This window comes from Bombyx mori, chromosome 10 (assembly GCF_030269925.1).
Source record: "Bombyx mori chromosome 10, ASM3026992v2".
Classification (NCBI taxonomy): Eukaryota; Metazoa; Arthropoda; class Insecta; order Lepidoptera; family Bombycidae; genus Bombyx; species Bombyx mori.
In genome coordinates this window covers 9,321,251-9,341,449 of record NC_085116.1, presented here as the reverse complement: position 1 = coordinate 9,341,449, position 20,199 = coordinate 9,321,251, and positions in this window count along the sequence as shown.

Here is a 20,199-nt window from a genome sequence, read left to right as displayed (position 1 = left end):
GAGTTTTCAATTAAAAAGATTTTAATATTTTGGAAATATTTTGAATTTATCTGCGAGAATGCGGGGATTGTGGTAGCCGAAGTTTTTGATGCGGTGATGATGAATCAGAAGGTTGCGATTGTTCCGTTGCACCATGTCACCAGTTTGGGAATATACGACGAAAGGAAAGATCTTCCACCGAGCGGGTGATATTTGCTCGGTAGACCGACGGTCCGAATGTTGTTGTTCGGAACTTGTATATATGCGCTTTATCTTGAAAATGTCGTAAGCGAGATTCATGCATCTGTCAATTATCTTGCGTTGTATGATGGCTACCCGCCACATCACTCCCCTCCGAGACCCGAGGTCGTGTCATTTTTAGTTATCGTTGTCCGTGCTGAGATTAGCTTGCAAGTGCCAGTGCTGCTCGAAGTCTGCGGTGAGTCGAGACTGAGCTTGAATGCTGCGTGATGAGGCAGTGTATGTGCGTGCCGTAGGACCAGGAAGCGCGGTGAGTCGGCTGCGATGGTCCTGTTGAGGCTGCGATGCTGGCTTGCTGTGGGACGACAGTCGATGACTTGTCTTTGTCTGCGAGAATGCGGGGATTGTGGTAGCCGAAGTTCTTGATGCGCTGATGATGAATCAGAAGGTTGCGTGTTCAAATCACGTCGGGGTCATCAGTTGTAGGAATATACGACAAAGGGAAGATCTTCCACCGAACTGGTGATATTGCTCGGTAGACCGACGGTCCGAATGTTGTTGTTCGGAACTTGTATATGAAACTTGAAAATGTCGTAAGCGAGATTCAGGCATCTGTCAATTATCTTGCGTTATATGATTGCTACCCGCCACAATATGACAGGAACAGTGGAAATATTCCATTCCCGATACTTTTAGTGCAGCCTAGTACATGCAGCTCTACTAAGTATAATTCAGTCCTGCAGCTCAATCCGGTAATTGTAGTACAGGAACCGCTTCATTAACAAATCGATCATCTGTGGCGTAGTCACAATTTCACAATTAGTAACACACATTTACTTTCAAGTAACATTTACTGATTTTAGGTTTCTTTGAGTAATAACTACGGAAGCAAAAGCAGCAATTATGTGGGCACTGGCACCTTTACAGTGGCTTCGTTACTGCGTAGATATTACCCCTCGAGGTCACGTTATTCTTTTGACAAGGCCAAACCAGAGCCTGCTGATTTTGCTATTTTTTTGTTTTTCATATCTAGACTCAATTCACATGGAATACAATTTATCTCAACATATAGAGTATACAAACACCATCATTGTCCAGTCAACAATTTATTTGAAAGGACAGTCATTAAATTAAAGTACATTCTCAAAAAACAACACAGAGCCTCGTCCGTGGGGCGTCCTCCAACCAGGTGGACCGACGACTTAGTGCGCACGGCGAGAAGTCGTTGGATACGGAAAGCGGAAGACCGCATTCTGTGGAAGGCATTGGGGAAGGCCTACGTTCAGGAGTGGGCAGATACAGGCTGATGATGATACTATGTCTAAGTGAGAAGTAAGCCGAATGAATGGCTATGCCGCTGGCATTACTGGCGCTGACCACTCAGCATCAGATGTGCCGCATGTTCGTTTGTCTATACGGCAATAAAACACAAAATCAAAACAATGTACTTATTTACATTCAGAGTGTGATTTGTTAATTATATTTTGGAGGTATAACGACGGAAGGAAGATCTTTCACTGAGCGGGTGATATTGCTCGGTAGACCGACGGTCCAAATGTTATTGTTCGGAACTGGTACCTATATATGCAAGCTTATCTTGAAAATGTAAGCGAGATTCAGGCATCTGTTAAATGTCTTGTGTTGTACGATGGCTACCCGCCATAATATCATCATTAAATTACAAAATTATAATTATTGTCGACTTTACGAATAAGAATAAGTTAATTTCGTAATTAATCTTCGCACCATCTTAAAATACAATCTTCAATAAATCCATACCTGATATTAAAAGCTAATAAACGTCCTCAAAGGCACGCCCGCGTAATTAGTTCGCCAAATATAATCCTTAAATTCTCATCAAAAACACCCATGATTCGCCAATTTCTTAGGTAAATAATATTAATATATTTTGAAAACATACCTCTCTCTGTTCTGTCACTTGGGGTAATAAAGATATCTATGAGCCAAAGTGATTATCCATCACCAGGTGGGTCGTATATCATAGACAGGAGAGTCACGAATTTCGTCATGAAGTATACTTTCTATGGTCATGAGATATTAATAATAATTAAAATTAGTAATTTTCTTAAAAGCAAGTAAACGTACAAAAATAATTTAGTTTTAATATTAGGACAACACGTTAGAAAAAAATGCCCACTGAGTTTCTCGCCGGATCTTCTCAGTGGGTCGCGTTTCCGATCCGGTGGTAGATTCTGCGAAGCACTGCTCTTGCTAGGGTCAGTGTTAGCAACTCTCCGGTTGAGCCCCGCGAGCTCACCTACTAACGCTAGGGCGAAGCTGAAATAGCCTCTCAAGGCTATCAGCATAGGTAGGAAAAAAAAAAAAAAAAAAAAGCAAGTACAGAAAAAAATATCTAAATTATTCTAGAGAAATTGTCTAATTTGAAATGACATGAATTGTAAGTATATTAAAAATATCATTTACTTAACTTTATATACATTTATACGAAACGGAATTCATTGAGAAACTGATTTTTTTCTTTGTATATTTTTTTTTGTAAGTAGGTTATTAACTGTAGTTATTCTAGTTCATGAACACTTGCTGTGTTTTTTGTTTTACAAATAAAAGAGATAGATTTATGTAGGTGATCAGAGGTTATATAGATGTTAGTTTTATGTCAATTAGATCATTTTGTTCTTCATAACCCTAATTGTCGTATTATCCTTGGAAGGCTTACCCACCTTAATATAGATCAATTACCGAATGGATATATATATATCTTCATTGCGCCTTACCTCCATATTACGCCTTTATGTAATCGCCTACATAAATAATAATATGTAGGTACATGCTTTACCGGCGGCCATGTTGGGCAGGCTGTTTCATCTCTTTTTGCCACCAATCATCGGCAGCTTTTTAATTGTTGTTACCATTTATCATACCTATCTTTGTTTGTGTTGTTAAATATATATCTATAATATCTATTATTCGTTATTTCACTTTATATAAATATATTTATCATAATTAAATAACAAAAGTGGAAGTCAAAATGAAAATGTTGCATCAAAATAATGATGAATGTTGTTATATACCTAACACTTTCAAGTAATTGGAGAGAGCCTACCGTTAAAGTCGACTTAAGCAAACCAAGCGATCCACGGGGGGACTCTTTGACAATGGACTCGAAAAGCCTTTGAATAAACGAGACATTTTCTGCGGTATCATGTTACTGTAATTTAAAATTGTAGTTCAGATTTTACTGCGATTTCTAAAAAAAAAATTTAATTTTGTGAAAGTGCTTTAGATCAGATTATTTTCTCAGCGACTGGGATGATTTCATAGGAATTAATTTAATTAAAAAGTGCTTAAGAAGTATTCAGGTTAGTGAAACCGTTTTTTTTTAATTAAATAGCAGACGATTCCTTTTATTATTACTTTCAAAAAGATCTACTTACCTATTACTATCGGTGTATGCTTCGTTGATGTTCCTCGGACATGAATAAAACGCAGCAACTTTAGAGGTGAAATGACCAGCTATAAACTCATGACTAGAAAGCAACTTGAATGATTTTTGAACTTTTAATAAAAAAATTATACTGTTAAATATTAGTATTCACTTTAGCCACCATCATTGAACAAACGTGCAATTTTTAAACTAAATGCTTAAACGTGGTTTTAGAGCCGCATGAATGAATGAGATCATAACATCATACCGAGTTATTTTTGAATAAAACAAGTGTTACGTGTCACTCAAGCGATCGACGTATACAAATATATATTTGATATTTTCCAAGAATTACGAAAGGTTCACAGAAAAAATTGTTAAAAAATTCATTTCAAAAATTCAAGTTTGAGGCGATATCCGTTTGTCAATCCTATATCTTGAATCGCCCTATTTCAGTTCAAAGCCGTATTTTAAGTCAGCATGTAAGTAAGAAATTTAACTTATTTAAGTTTCAATACAATCTAAATTCTAAATAATTTACGGAAATTATTATATCGAATTATTTTTTCTAGTTGGCAAACTGGCCATCGCGCAGAGCCTAAGCTGCTGAAGTTTTGAAAATATGTATTTTGACAGTTGACGCCTTGTATGTTGTAAGCATCCATAAGGATGAATTTTTGGTGTTTTCACTTGTAAAGATTATTTAGAAGCCCGTCGTTTTCAAAGTAAGAAATACTCTAAATCAGAACTTCTGGTCAGAACTAAATGTGGACTTATATTGAGGTTTTTTCAAAATTTTACGCTTAAGAGAGTGAATTACGGTTTGAAAACGAATATGGAAACTTCTCCACATTTGAAAGAAATGGAATATTAAAGTTTAGCATGTAAAATTAATATCATATAAAATTTGAATAGGTATAGTATGAAAAAATTCAATTCTGGAATTTTGAATCTGATCGTGATAAAGGAATATCATGACTAGAAAAAAAACTAAATAAAAATCATAATTCAAACTGTTTTACGGTTTAATTTTGCGTTTATTGTTTTCGTTTCCTTATTTACGACGTGTCAAATACTCCAAAGTTTTCGTTTAATTGTTAGTTTAGTTCGACTAAGATGTTAATCGTTGATATTTGAATATTGTGCCAACTACCGTCAAATCTTGTATAAAATATTTTTTTTTTACATTTACGTTTCTTTGCACTTAGAAATAGCTAACAATATCTTATACTATGACAGTCTTTTTACTTGGGTTGTCATCTTCACGATAACAGGATCTCAGTTGTTAGATAAGCGTCAACCATCTTCTCTATTAAAGTTTTTTATTTGAATGGCCTTTTAATTTATTTAGCGAGTATGTCGATTCTGTCAAATCTTATTAAATGGTTACCACCACTGTCCAGGCAACTGTCCACGTTGACAAACTGTAGACTTGTGTACCCAGTTATTCTTGACATCCGCAATGTGCCTTAACTCTAACCGAAATGTGTTTCATAGCGAGCTCCTTTAAACTTTTAATACCAAAAATTTACATCACCGATAATATAATATTTAAGAAGTTAATTAAATTTTTATCAAAGCAGCAAATCCTCGGCAAGCCTTCCATTTCGTAATTTATAAACCTCTTGTACCTTTAACCGCTCCTTCAATTAACGTAACGTAAAGTCTGATTGCGCCTGACACCTTAATTAACGTTAAGCTTCGTATTCGTAGTTTGTACACGCTAACAACGATTATCTCGCAACGCTCAATACAAAGGGCAGGACAATATTGTCGTTGCTTTAGTTCGGTTTGAGAATCCCTTCGTAAAATATCTATATATTAATACGTGAAGCAAAAACTTTGTATCCCTTTTTACGAAAATTGCGCGGACGGAGGAGTATGAAATTTTCTACACTTATAGAGAATATAGAGAAGAAGTGCACAATGCTAATATTTTTTTTAAATAATGCGTAAAAGATATATTAAATCAATAAAGAAAACATTACACACACCACATACCATATTTGACGCACACACGCATGCATACTATTTATTGTCAAAATTTTGTTCTTGACGTCTGTGGTCAAATTGAGAATAGATTAACTATTGTTTGTCTTTATTAATATTTTTTTATAGTGTAGCCTTGGCGAAATTTGTGATTATAGAAGTATAAAATACAATCATAATAGTGTACAAACTTACAATTCCAATTAATTATAGTCGAATTTCGACTACTGCGGGACCTCTAGTATTATTAATTTCATGATTTCCATTTACAAATTAGCAATAAAATTGGAGTTGAAACTTGCTGAACTTTATTAATGTTTGCTTGAGATAATAACCTAATATGGTACAAACGTGTAGTTTCTGAAGTACGTAAGCTCAAACTAACACAGGCAGCCTAACTCTGTTAAAACAGATAAGTTCAATTTCAATACAAGTAATATTGCAAAAGCAGAGGATAGATTCAAATTCATTATTCAATAATTACATTAAGTTTTTTATTGGACTAAACAAAATAATACATATCTGTCATTCATTAAGTAGTCACCATAGCACGTGGATGTCAACAACGCCAGGTTCACGACCATGTCACCGCTCACAATAAACAGCAAAAAAGGACTAGTGGACTTAAAATTAGTAGAGAAGAGTAGATTCCTTGAGCCAATACTGATTGCAGTACGCCCGATAGACTTGTGATACGGTGTGTACTTAGTGGTTCGATCATACGTTTTATGCCAATTTGTATATATCCCACAATTTGAAAGATCTGTACAGGTTAAAAGATGCTTCACTCCTTCACGGCTCATGCTATAAGGCAGCACGCAAGGCAGCAACAAGAGCACAAGCTCGGCCACAAGTGGAGTGCTGCTTGCATCTCTGGGTTGAAGCTCTCAACTTCCAACTATGTCCATGTTGGGGGAGGGTGCCTTTCGGATTGACGATAATCTCGTTACAGTGATCGTTTGGTATTTTTTACAGACTCTAGCGTCCTGATTATTTTGTATCGCTTGTAAAATGGGGTGTGCTTTGCGGAATCGTTTGAGATCTCTCTATCTCTTTTTGCTATTTAAAGAATTATATCTTAGTCGTTTCTAAGTGGATTCAGTTTCGCTTTAAAATTTTACATTTTGGGCTACATTGCATCGCTACCCCATCTCTTCCCGTGGATGTCATATATAAAAGACGACTAACGGATTAACCCCAGAATAACAATAGCGTTCCCTGAGTATTGTACCAGTATACTGCCATTGTCAACCAAGATCTTTTAGTGGAAAGACATATTGTGAGCCAACACTATGGCTGCTACCATCCTGCCCATTTTTGTCGTAAAGAAATTATATGTTTCCGGTATATAACACAGCTGATATCCCACGTGTCAAAGTAGGTGGCGGAATTTACCTTGCCGGCTATGGGCTCCAAAAACTTTTCAGTAGGAGGTGAGACAAAAGCTCGATGACAGAAAAATAACCATTTTTACAACAAAGAAATTACGGCAGAGCCATATTTCATAAGATCATAAACGAAAACCTAATAAGTTTCGTTCCTAATAGTCGTTTTTAGGATTCCGTAGTCAATTGGTAAAGACGGAATCCTTGTGGTAGGACTCGATTAAACCCGGTGGTAGGACGTCTTGTGAGTCCGCACGGCTAGATAGATACCCTGCCCATATCTACCGTGAAACAATAATACATTTCGGATTGGAGGGTGGGACAGTCGTTGTACTGTTAAAACTGAGACCTTAGAACTCATGTCTTAAGGTGGGTGGCGGCATTTACATTGTAGTTGTACGTCCATCTATCCAAGCAATAAAAGAAAACAATTTACAATTTCATTGTGTGCGTTTGTGCGTCTGCCAGTAAGCTATAGTACTCGGAACCTATAAGTAGAAAGCATTACATAAGCGGTACATAGATGAAATTCGGAAATTCGGTGTTATAGTCGAAAAAATATAAAACGTATTTAGTTTCATATAAATCTACCTCCATTTTGGAACGGGAAAAAATATATATATTAATTATATCAAGTAATGGTTCATATGTATGTGATATGTAGATCATTAGAAAGATCTTGAATAGTTGAATGTGCAGGTTTTTAATTTTTTGAATAAACTTCCAATGTTGTAAATAGTCTGACTTTTCAAGTATCAGAAAGGTAATCACCAAAAAAATAATGAAATTATGCAACGCAAGCTCATAGTACGAACATCACAATTACGAATTACACAAACAAAATTTAGTTTGATTAAAAAACATTTATCAAGCTTTTGTTTATTACTTTAAATTTCGTTTCATACAGAACCCTTAACTGTGCGTGGACAAAATACATCTGCCCGTTTTTATATTAATTCCATCAAATGAAATTTCTTTTAAGATGTTCTTTGACTCAAGGCTTTTCCCTTTTTTATAAAAGTAATACATTAAAAGGTATCCTAAGTATTTAATTGCGAAAAGATGTCGGCATGACGGAACATTTTTTATTTATTATATTCAGATATTTTAATCTTTAGTACTAGGAAAATAATCGCAACATTCATTAAATACCCTAGGTTGGCCTAAGTATAACGGGAGTTATACCAAAATAGGTCACTGCGTTTAAATATATATATTTTTCTATTTTTTTTAACTACGATTCGTCAGATACTTCACGCTTTGCTTTCCATTGCGGCTGCCATATGTCAAAGGAATGCGTTGATAGCCGGCTGTTCTGTATTTGAAGATGACAATCCTGTGTCTTTTTTGTTTGAGATAAGGATTTTAACGTTGTCTGATGCCTGTAAAACTTGACGCATTGTATTATGAAATCAAACACGGTGCGCCAAGCGTATATTAGGCGTATATTAGGCGACGAGTCAGTCGTTTCAAGAACTGCAAATAATTTATTATATTTTATTACTACATAGTATAAAGCAAAGTCGCTTTCTCTGTCCCTATATCTGTTTGTCCCTATGTACGCTTAAATCTTTAAAACTACGCAACGGATTTTGATGCGGTTTTTTTTAATAGATAGAGTGATTGAAGAGGAAGGTTTATATGTATAATAACATCCATTAAATAGTGGAGAAATCAATAATAAATTACAGTTTCCGAAGCGAAGCGAGGCCGGGTCGCTAGTTTATTTATAAATAAGCTTTTCGGGAACTTCCTCCCAAGTGCTACCAACTGTAAAACTTTCAAATCAATCGATAGAACGATGCGCGAAATCATAGAAGATTAACATTTTTTTTCCTACCTAAGCTGGTAGCCTAGAGAGGCTATTCCAGCGTAACCGTAACTAGTAGGTGAGCTCACGGGGCTCAAACCTGACGACGATGCTAACATGAACCCTAGCAAGAGCTGTGCTTCGCAGAATCTACCACCGGATCGGAAACGCGACCCACTGAGAAGATCCGGCGAGAAACTCAGTGGGCTGTGTCTGAGAGTTAATTTACTCGTCGAGCCCTTCGTCGCAAGCGACGGGTTCGACGAGAACGGTGACCGGTGCTTGAAGTACCTAGAAGCACCGTTAGTGGATCGGGAGGATCCGAGATGACGTGTTTTGGGCGACGTCGACTGCTTTTCATTCTTTCCGCAGGATCGGGAATGTAGTTACCGGCGGCCACGATGAGAGGGTTCTCGTGTCGTGCCGCTTTATCGAAGTGGGAAGATTAACAAACAAACAAACAAACAAAAAACAGACCTTCGCGTTTATGTGTTAGAAGTAGATTTCATTATAACACGAACCTAAACTGTTTCTTAGCATGCGAAATGAAGTTTAAAATTTATTTCGTGATAAAGTATGAATAAGAAAAATATATTTTTAATTTTTCGATTAGATGAAGTGCTCCATGGTAATTACGATATAAAAAATAAATTACTACAATTTTTATAAGCTCTAAGTAAGTAATGTAATTCGTGGTAATTAATGTCTACGATAAAATGCATGCTAATATAGTTTTTCAGTACAGACGTATGACGTTATTTTCCGTCAGTCGTCTTGCCGGCATTCAGAGTAGGGCCACTTCCTTGCAGCGGAACAACTCGTAGCGTTAGCGTAGCTAACAGTTTTTGTAGAACTTGATTTATTTCTTCCGCTGACTGCGACCTCGGTTGTATGCTTTTATTTTTTAAAGAAACCAAAAAAAGACCTAATCGAGTAAATACAAATGTATGCTAATGCATTTATTATCAACCTTCGAAGGTAATAAAAATGTCTAAATAATTTACGACAAAAATTATACATAATATAATATAGCAAGCAATTCTTAAACAACATTACTACAATAGGAAAGTTTTAGGTTTAAATCACACAAACAATAAAATTGTTCGGATATTGTTTCGTTTTCTCAATCTTAGGTTTCAGGTAAGTCGCCAATGTTTCAAACAATAATAACTTTTGTATTTCTGTTGCAGGTCTGTAAGTACTTAAGTCTGCTCATGAACTTCATCAATTCAAGCATAAAGTCTACGCGGTGCTCTACCACAATTTCATTGTTGATTCAGATGTTTCCAATGAAAAATTTATGTTTAACTAGTTGACCCGGCAGACTTCGTAGTGCCTCTATCGAGAAATAAAAGACCTAAGCTTTCGTATAAAATAAATTTAAAACAAACAAAAGGAATCCGTCCGACGGGGGACACATCAAAGGAAAAACAAAATTGTTATTTTTTATTTAATTCCGGGCATTTTCATATTTATCTACCTTTTAAACCTTCCCTGGACTTGCACAAATAATTCAAGACCAAAATGAGCCGAATCGGTCCAGCCGTTCTCGAGTTTTAGCGAGACTAACGAACAGCAATTCATTTTTATATATTAGATTTACATTATCACTCATTTACATTGTAGTTTATTCCCCAAAAACTCCTAGTTAGCAGCATCGCTGATTTGATTCAATAAATAATTTGTTTGAAGCTTTTGTATACATCTCCTTAACTGATTCATTCTTGATTCTCCTCCCGAACTTTGTAATGAATTAAACGTTGCTTAACATTGTGTTTGTTTGGTGAAGTTAAACGCCCAAAGAGAATGTTAAATTTAACTTGTTATCCTGATTAAAATCTTAATAAATATCATTTTGACTACATGTGACTTGCAGAAGAGATGTCCGTTCCGTCCAATAAAATTTTACAATTGAAATATAAAATTTATTTTTAGTTCTTTTAAAATCGAGTATTTTCGTATATGCTTCGTATATCTTACTAGTGCTGAGGCGTATTGTGACCTGTTACGGGTAACCTTAACATACTTGGAACCACGACCTCTTGTCTTAAAGTAGTACCTCATTGCTCATGGCCATTGGCAACGTACAGAACCTAAAGCCTTTGCCTACTGTTAAACGTTGAACTCTTATCTATATTTATTTCATAAAATGAATTTGTCCTAAACACAATTACTTAAGATAACGCTACTTACTAAATGTATTTTATACAAAATTCCCATCGAGATAAAATGTATCAAGTAACGGCTCAAAACACGTAATGAATATAAGTTCAAGATGTTTTGGTTACAAAGAGAACATGAACAATTCTAGGTGGTTGGTCATTCTCCAAACACCGGGTGTTTCGAACCGGGAGGGAGAAAGCTCGACTGAAAGTGGCTTAATGTATACTTGAAAATCTTTTGAGCGCACAACTCATACGTAGCCTACCCCACCACATATTTTACTAAAAACACAATGAATATATTTTTGTAATACAAAAGGACAAGTTTTTTTTCAAAGTATTTTACTCATAATGTCTTCATACACTCAAGATTTTTCATAATGTATGTCAAACTGCACGACAGAATAAAATAAAAACATAAATCAAATCTACAAGAATGAAAATTATATAGTTTTTAGTTTTGTTATAATAGTATAATCTTTAATATTTAAACCATTATCGCTCTAGATTTAATACTTACAATTGAATACCTACAAATACCATATTGCATTTCAATTTACTGCCATCAAATATATTTTACCGCGCTATGTAAGCTATTCGTAGCTATTTGGTATTTAGAGAGAGCTACAAGAGACTACCACGAACAACGTTCACGCTGTTTCATCAAAAAACGAATTCAAGAACTAAAAAATCATCTTTAGAGAGAGTAATGATGCGTTTATCTATATATCATATAATTTACGTTTTTTGGGGCTTAGTTTATAGATCTATAATGTTTTTAATTAAGATACAGAAAAATCTAAGGACAGCGAAATACTATTCTGCGAATCAAATTTCAGATTAATAGGTCAATTCTTTGCTTTTTGCGAACCACAGACAAGAATGAAAAGCTATTTAATGTATTCTACAATTTCCGACGTTTCGAATACTTTCATTTTTGCGAGTTGAGGAGTAAATGTGTCGACTAAAAGTATTCGAAACAAAAGAGGTTGCAAATGATAAACCCTAAATTAAAACGTACAAGTACTTAAACACACTTATTTTGGAGAGGTATATCGAAAAGCAAAAGCTTCCGTTCCGAACAGACAGAAGGTTAAGAATGACTCCTGTTCCTGTATAACATCTTTAAAGGAGCCCGGCCATTAGGTATATTTTATTTCAAAGAACGCGTACAATGTAACGGAAAAAAATCCCGGATAATTGTGTTTCATGAAACAGACTTTCCTCTTTACAGGAAAAGGTTCAAAATGACGAACTGGTATTGTACACGGACCTCATGGTGGTTTCCAGTCATTCATTAAAATTATTAGACCGCAATCTTGATATTAAATTGTGGTCGATCCGAAAAAATGTAATGTAACCGGGTGAAAATTTAACTGTTACGTTTTAAAAAAAAACTTCATTTTAATCACGAAATTCCACAAATATGTTTCAAACAATCAGCGAAATCAGATTTATAGATAACGACAATAATAACTTTTCACAATTAATCGTGTATGGAATGTTGGGTTCGCAATACCCCTGATGCTAATTCATTACTGGTTGGGTATGGACGGCCACGTTGTAACTTGATATCGAAATCTTAATTCCTTCTTTCCTTCATAGAAATAAGATAAACTATGAGATTAAGCACGCCCTAATTCTTAAGATAAACGTGAATTGGGACTATGAAAAAATAACAACGGTAGATCTGATTAACTTTATTCAAAAACAAAAACAGGACTATATTTCCGCAACACAGCCAAACAATTACATATGATTGAGAGTGAGAACGATTCGAGTTGTGTTCTTTGATCTGTGGTAATGCATCCCGGGCATTCGGGCCGAGATGCAGCGGAGGGTTGAGGGTGCGAGGGCGGCCGCGCGCGTCGATATGCATCGCTGGCCGGGCACAATCACTGCCGTCATCATTACATCAACAATTCTATGTAAGTCGCCATTCCTGATGCATACGTATGAATTCGCCGTCGCATACGGATTTCAGTTTCAACGTTCAGTGAATTTATGTATGTAAATTTAAAATTCGATATTGGTATTCGGAATCTCTCTAAAGAAACGCTAAATTGGTATTTTATTGAAATATTAATTGAAGGATGTATTGAACCAAAAATAAACATTGATAATTTAATCATTTAATTTAATATTTAATGACGATTACTAAGGACTGGGAATCAATTTGGTTTTAACCCACAGATACAGCCCAGTGAGTTTCTCGCCGGATCTTCTCAGTGGGTCGCGTTTCCGATCTAGTGGTAGATTCTGCGAAGCACTGCTTTTGCTAGGGGTAGTGTTAGCAACGTAGTCAGGTTTGAGCCCCGTGAGCTAATTTACTCGTTCGATAACGCTGGCATAGCCCTTTAAGGCTACCAGCATAGGTAAAAAAGGGAATCAGCTTGCAGTGCAATACGAAATGAAACCGTACAAGTATTTTAGTTTTGTTTATATTAACGACTCGCGAAATTCGAAGACAAAATATTGCACTATACAAATTCTAATATTAATTACTTATTATTACTCGCGTGTGTAATTTATATCTGAAGTATGAGTATTTCATAAAAAAAAAAACGCTGCACAATAGGCCTAAAGAGCACACGAGAATAAAACAAAATATACTTGTAGTAATACATATATTTATATCGTAGCTATCTACTTCATTTCGTATTTACATTATTAAACGTTTCCAACTTATACGAAACGAAAATATGACAAAATAAGCCATGTTAAGTAAATAATTCTCTTTTTGAAAGTACTTTGTGGAATTTCAATCTTTTTATCAATGTAACTTTATCTCCTTTGAATTTTCCTAAATAAAAAAATCTCGGTTTTGATGTAATCTACCTAGAAACATCATTCAGTCCCCTCCTTTAACTTTCAAAGCAATAAACGTACTGTGTACTTGATCACTTCTATTAAAATTCTTGGAACGATAATTGGAAAGATAAAGTGATAACGTTAACGGGAAGACTTAAGTTTCCTTGAAAATTGAATCTAGTCGGCACGCAAATATAACTAAGTTCAACAGGTTGGTCCAATAAAACGACCAAGTTTCTGATTTCAATGAAACCTTTCATAGAACGACAGAAAGATATTGAAATTATTTCTTGTGGATTTAATTATTATTTCAACTGCATAAGCTTGTTTACTTTGTTTGTATTTTCAATGAAATATGATTTGATTTATGATTACTTATCGTAATCTTTTTAAAATATTTATAGGTAATATCTTAATTACCATTATCCTTTGTATTTAGTTGGCTTACCTTTTGCAGCAGTTTGATGAAGTCAGGTAAGTGTTGCGGTTGTGTCGTTCTGTTTCGTATGTGGCGCAAGTGGCGGTGGTCGGTCGGTGGGGGCGCGGCGGGTGGCGGCGGGTGGTCGTGCGACGCGCCGTGTCTCCGTAGCGGCACTACCGCGCCCGTCGCCGCCGCCGCCCAGCGCCGCCGTCCGCCCCACGCCGACCAATTCCATCCCGTGATTAATCGCCCAGCCACCTGCGGAGCCTTTTGTATATCGTTAATGTGTTCGGTTTCGTAAACAATTTTGAATAACAATGAAATAAGAATTTGGGTCAATATCTACGAGTATTACATACTTCACACACACAATTAGTTCAGATCAGAACAAATTCTTTTAATGTATTTACTTATATTACAATTTTTACTTCAAATACGCCCATGTCATTTTTAAAGTTATCAATACATCCTAAATAAATTGACAAACTTCTTAATGCCTATTTTTAATAAGTTAAATATTCAGATTTGTTAGTCAACTGGAAAGGATAGTAGATAGACACTTCTCAGGCAATGTAGTTTTTCCCAGAAAAACGATCTAATTATTTAAAATAAATTTTATGCGTGTGTTTGTTTGTTTATCTGTGTTCTAAGCGGTCGGAGATCTTTATTCTATTATCTAAAAAAGAAAAATTATAATAGAATTATAAAAAATAATAATAGATGTAGTTAGAATTCGTTATGAATAATTTCAATAGTGAGTTATTTAAATATCATCTTCAAAAATCATCTTAAAATTTCATCTGATTAAAATATGTTGATGTCAGATTCCTTAAACGTAAACAAAAGACTACAAACATTAAGCGTGCTTCCGTTCGAACATTCTGCAATTCAGACAACAAGACGCCGGAAGGCACCGGTGGAAAAATATGTCTACGGACCTTCCAGTGACCGGATGGAGCGGGCAATGCAGAATAGGATGAAGACATTAAAAAAAACAGTAGATAAACTCATTGGCTCTGATATTTCATTATGGCTACAACATCTCGATGCTTGAATACAGTACCTAAGACATGCCGATAGAGCCCAGAAAGTCGATTTACCTGAGCTGTTAAACCAACTCAAATTATGTTCTCCAACTTTTATTTTGTTAAGACTAAAACGGGAACGTTCGTTTCGCTCGCTAAAAACTAGTTAATTATTAAAACACTTCTACCTCGTATATTCACATGGACTCGTTTTGCACTCATGCGAAATTAATTAGACCCCTACCTGAGCCATGTCACTAATACAAACCACTCGTCGTAACTAAGTCGTCATAAGGAATATTGAAACAACTTGTACTACAATAAGTAATCCCAATGAGTCGGTCGTTTACTTTGTGCTAAGATGACACACATAAAAGCGAATAAAACATATTTGCTGTATTCTGTATTTTGTCCTACTCGCTTAAATTTTCAAACATTTTTTTTATAAAACCCTGTTCTAATCTAATTTAATCAGATATTTAGCGTTCGTGGCTTTCTTGATCTAATGCCCATTGTGCTTGCATTGAGTGATGCGACTATGTTTGAGTAAACAGCAGGTACTAATTTATATAAATAAATAAGTTCCAAATAGCGTTCACGAATGTTTTTCACGAAAAAGGAATACCATCGTGTAAATAAACCGCCAAAATAAATATTTTGCAAAATCACTAGTCCGTAATGTCAGCGCGGGAGGTACATATAAACATAGCACTTATTTCTGTTGCAAAGCAGTTGCGTTTTGCGGCTTAAGAAAGGCAAAGTTGTTATATGAATGAGACTTCGAACAGTCTTTAGGATGTAGTGTTCAACCTACGTTGTTCGTAGGCGACAGCAATCGCTTAATATCAGATGAGCCGTAAATTAGCTAGTTCACCTTAGCTTCTAAAAATATACTTACTGGGTGGAAATCAAGCCCTTCGAAAAACGAACAAACTTGGAAGATTATTATTGCGATCTATAATAAAATCTTCCACGTATTAATATAATATAAATATAATAGTTACAAATAATTAACAACACAAATAATTAACATATTTTCAAACCTACAAAATTATAATTTGCGTAATTACTGGTGGTAGGACCTCTTGTGAGTCCGCACGCTGCCTATTTCTGCCGTGAAGCAGTCATGCGTTTCGGTTGGAAAGGTGGGGCAGCCGTTGTAACTATATTGAAACCTTAGAACACATATGGATGGCGGCATTAACGTTGTAGATGTCCATGGGCTTCGGTAACTACTTAACACCAGGTGGGCTGTGAGCTCGTCCACCCATTTATGCAATAAATAAAAAAACCTATAAAATCACGATCTACACCCTGTATTTAATAGCAATCTATATACAGTGTGTTCGGTCCTAGAAGACCGAGACTTTAAGGGGTTTAAATACAATCAATTTTATCGACAAATCATCCATCAAACGTCCATAAACATGGCAGTTCTAATTTTTTTCCGAACAGGTGCGTATGTTAATTTACCAATATGATGTCTTAGAAACACAAAGGGGATCTCATTTGTGAGCTGTTAAAAAAGCAACAATAAAAAAGCCACAATACTAAAATAGACAAAAAGTATCAGATAACACCACTTCAAGTGACTCCACATCAATATCCTATTAGGCTATTACGTCATTTCTGACGTTACGGCCTGCTTCTACTATCGCGCGAAGAGCCAGATTTTGCTGGGCCTGCAACCTCACCCGCATACGCTGCGGGATGAGGTGATACCAGGCCGCAGCTGCGTACGTGATACAGGAACGGACATACGTCTTGTAAATGCCGAGCTGAATCCTGGCCGGCAACCTGGAGGCCTGTAAGGGTAAGGGAAAGTCTTCCCTTCCTCCGCCCCAACCCCTACATTCCACCCCCGAACGATCGGCCGGAATGGGAGACTTTCTCCCAGCCCGAACCTCAGCGACCTCTGGGCCCCCCTGGAAGATCCAGGTCGGTTGGCCGGATCAAAGTCCATATGACCGAGGCGCGGAATGGTAGGTGGGCGATGGGAGAATATGCCCGCTACCGCAGTTGATTTTTGTCTCTTTCGGGACACTACAGATGACTCCGAGTATGTTTTCTTTTCTTTTGGGATGAAAAGACTGCAACTGGTCTAGAAACTAGGGTGCTAGCTGGGACGGCTGAGTGAATTCAAAGGCTCAGCCAGTAGGAGAAGTTTTGCTAACAACAGCCCTAGCGCCCCCAGACGAAGCTCAAAAGGGCAGTTGCTTTGTGAGTGCCTCTTGTGCCGGTTCGGTCACTTTGTGAGTGCCGATCGCGCACTGAGACTTTCCGGCGAGAAGCACAGTGTCACACATAATTATTCACCTAGGTATTCAGCGAATATTTCGCCAATCGTCTAAATGTCGCAAAATACAATGTAGGTACATTGTACACTTATCGATAAATAACCGGTCATCGTTCTCGTCGAACCCGTCGCCTGCGACGAAGGGCTCGACGAGTAAATTAACCCTCAGACACAGCCCACTGAGTTTCTCGCGGGTCTTCTCAGTGGGTCGCGTTTCCGATCCGGTGATAGATTCTGCGAAGCACAGCTCTTGCTAGGGTTCGTGTTACCAACGTCGTCAACTTCGAGCCCCGTGAGCTCACCTACTAGTTAAGGTTACGCTGAAATAGCCTCTCAAGGCTCTCAGCTTAGGTAGGAAAAAAAAAACTAAACAACAAAATATACATACATACATACATTTACACATACCCCTCCTGACTGAGCTCGTGCTCGCCCACCTGTCGGAAAGGCCTTCGGGCTACCAATAATCCTTGCTTCATATAAATAAATACATTTGGACACATGCTGAAAAACGCTTGACAGACTCCCTTTAGGTAATAGAAGTTGGCGACGTTGTTTGTTCATTCTGCTTAAAATTTGATCGTGCTTTAATTAAATTTAATATGGTTAAAGACAAACAAGTTTAGTACCATTTTCTCTTCTGTTGGTCAACGTTTTTTTCTTTTTTTTTCCTTGGTGACAATTGACTAGCTTGAAATATGAACCAAAAAACTAAAGCATGTTTAATTTGCCTCTTTTACAAGAAAAACAAAGCAAATAAAAAAAAATATAAATACAAAAATTAAATGTATAAAAATATCCTGTAACATCAATGATCGTGAATTAATTACAAAATTTTTAATAATGTACTAGTAAAATTTCATTTAAATTAAATGTATGGTCGAACACCGCTATTTACTGTGTTTTAAAGTACGGATTACACTTAAATATTAACCTTTAAGTAGATAGGATTTTAAGGTTCTCAAAATCACGTGTCTATTCGTCTTCATAGCTTGACGTAACCTTAATAACTTGAAATTGGGTGGCGGCTCGGTAAACAATCTCCTGTAACATGCGCTGTCAACTGATAAGACCATGAATGCTGGAATTGATTTTCAATTCATTTTAGTACGTGGAAGTTATTAAGTTTCTTTTAAAAATTTACTGATGTATGTCGTGATAAAAGCCCTAGATTACAGAGCGAGTACTTCCCCTTCCAGTCAATAGTCATTACATTTTGGATTGTTTTTCTTTCTCATTTCTTAAGTGATATCAATTTTTTTGTCATTATACCAGAATTTTTCAGACTCATTGACAAGCTTCAGAGAAACTGTAATATATTTATTTTTACGTAGATGGGTAAACGAACTCACGGCCGTTTGGTGGTTATCGGAGTCTGTGCGCTTAATGCGAGTTTTTAAACGTTCTCGATAGCGTAAAAGTTAACTCAAATTTGTATGGAGTCGGAACGTTTACCTGCGTTTGCCACTACGGGCGCTGTTCCAACTACATACAAATTTGAGTTAACTTTTACGCGATCGAGACCGTTAAAAAACTCGCACTCAGCACATAACCAACACAACGTGAATGTCGCCACCCCCTTTGAGACCGGAGGGTAGAGTTTCAATTGTATTGTATAATAGCTAACTTCTAACCAAACTTTCTAACCAGAACGAATGACTGCTTCGCGGCTGAAGTAGATAGGTAAGAGGTGGGACGCCGTGGTGTCCTTCTGCGAGGACGTGATGTCGCAGAAGGAAACTGCGGAACGGGAAAGGGAGATCTCGACTCCCTTCCCCGGCCGCAGAAGGCGCACCGGGCGCAGAAGAAGGGCGGACAACTCCCTTTTCCGCCCCCCATGAATGGGTCCAAGAGCGAGGGACTTGGGAAAGCCCTCGCCCCCTATTCGATGGACCTGAGACGGAGGCGCGTGCGGGTGTCGGCGCGTGCCTCTGAGGCGATGCACGGAGTAGGTGAACGCCTCACCTCCCCGTGCAGGAGACGAGGCCTGGACAGACCAGGCCAGCACTGGTGTGGGGCTGCGGAAGAATTTGGATTCCCGCGGCCCTGCGTGCACTTGTGGGTGGACACCGGGGTGGTTTTAGCCGGTAGGAGTCCGGCACGCCCCTCCGCCTTTCCCCAGGCGGAGGTAGTCCATGAGGACTTCACCCCGAAAAAAAAAAAAAGAAAAAAAAAAGATAGGTAAGTGGTACCTACCGATGTGGACATTGAATACGCCCTACCTCCATTAAATACTGGTTGGCTATCACAGACGCTGGTGTACTCAGAAAACGATGCTGTCCATCCAGTAAGGAAATAAAACGACTCACCGCAATCAGAGGATCTTACTTATAATTATGTTAATTGGGTCGCCTGATGTTAATTAGATCTAAGGAGCTTAACGTAAGTTCGTCCGGCTAATAATCAGTAGATACGGGTATACGACTTCAGCCTCATGGAACTAAGATATCATTTCCCTATCCGTTCATATCTGATTACCAAAGTTCTCGAAACCTTGTCTCAAGATTGGCGGAGTTTAGTTATGGTGTCTATGGACTCCGATAACAGATCCAGATGAGCTACGGGTTCTAGTAGGTATCTTATCCATTTAATATTAATTGAAAGTGAATTTGTTTGTTAGGTTTTCACATTTTAACTACTTGTGCGATTATCACATCACGAAATATTGCATACACATCATCAGGAGTACATTAAAGGACATAGGATAAGTTCCC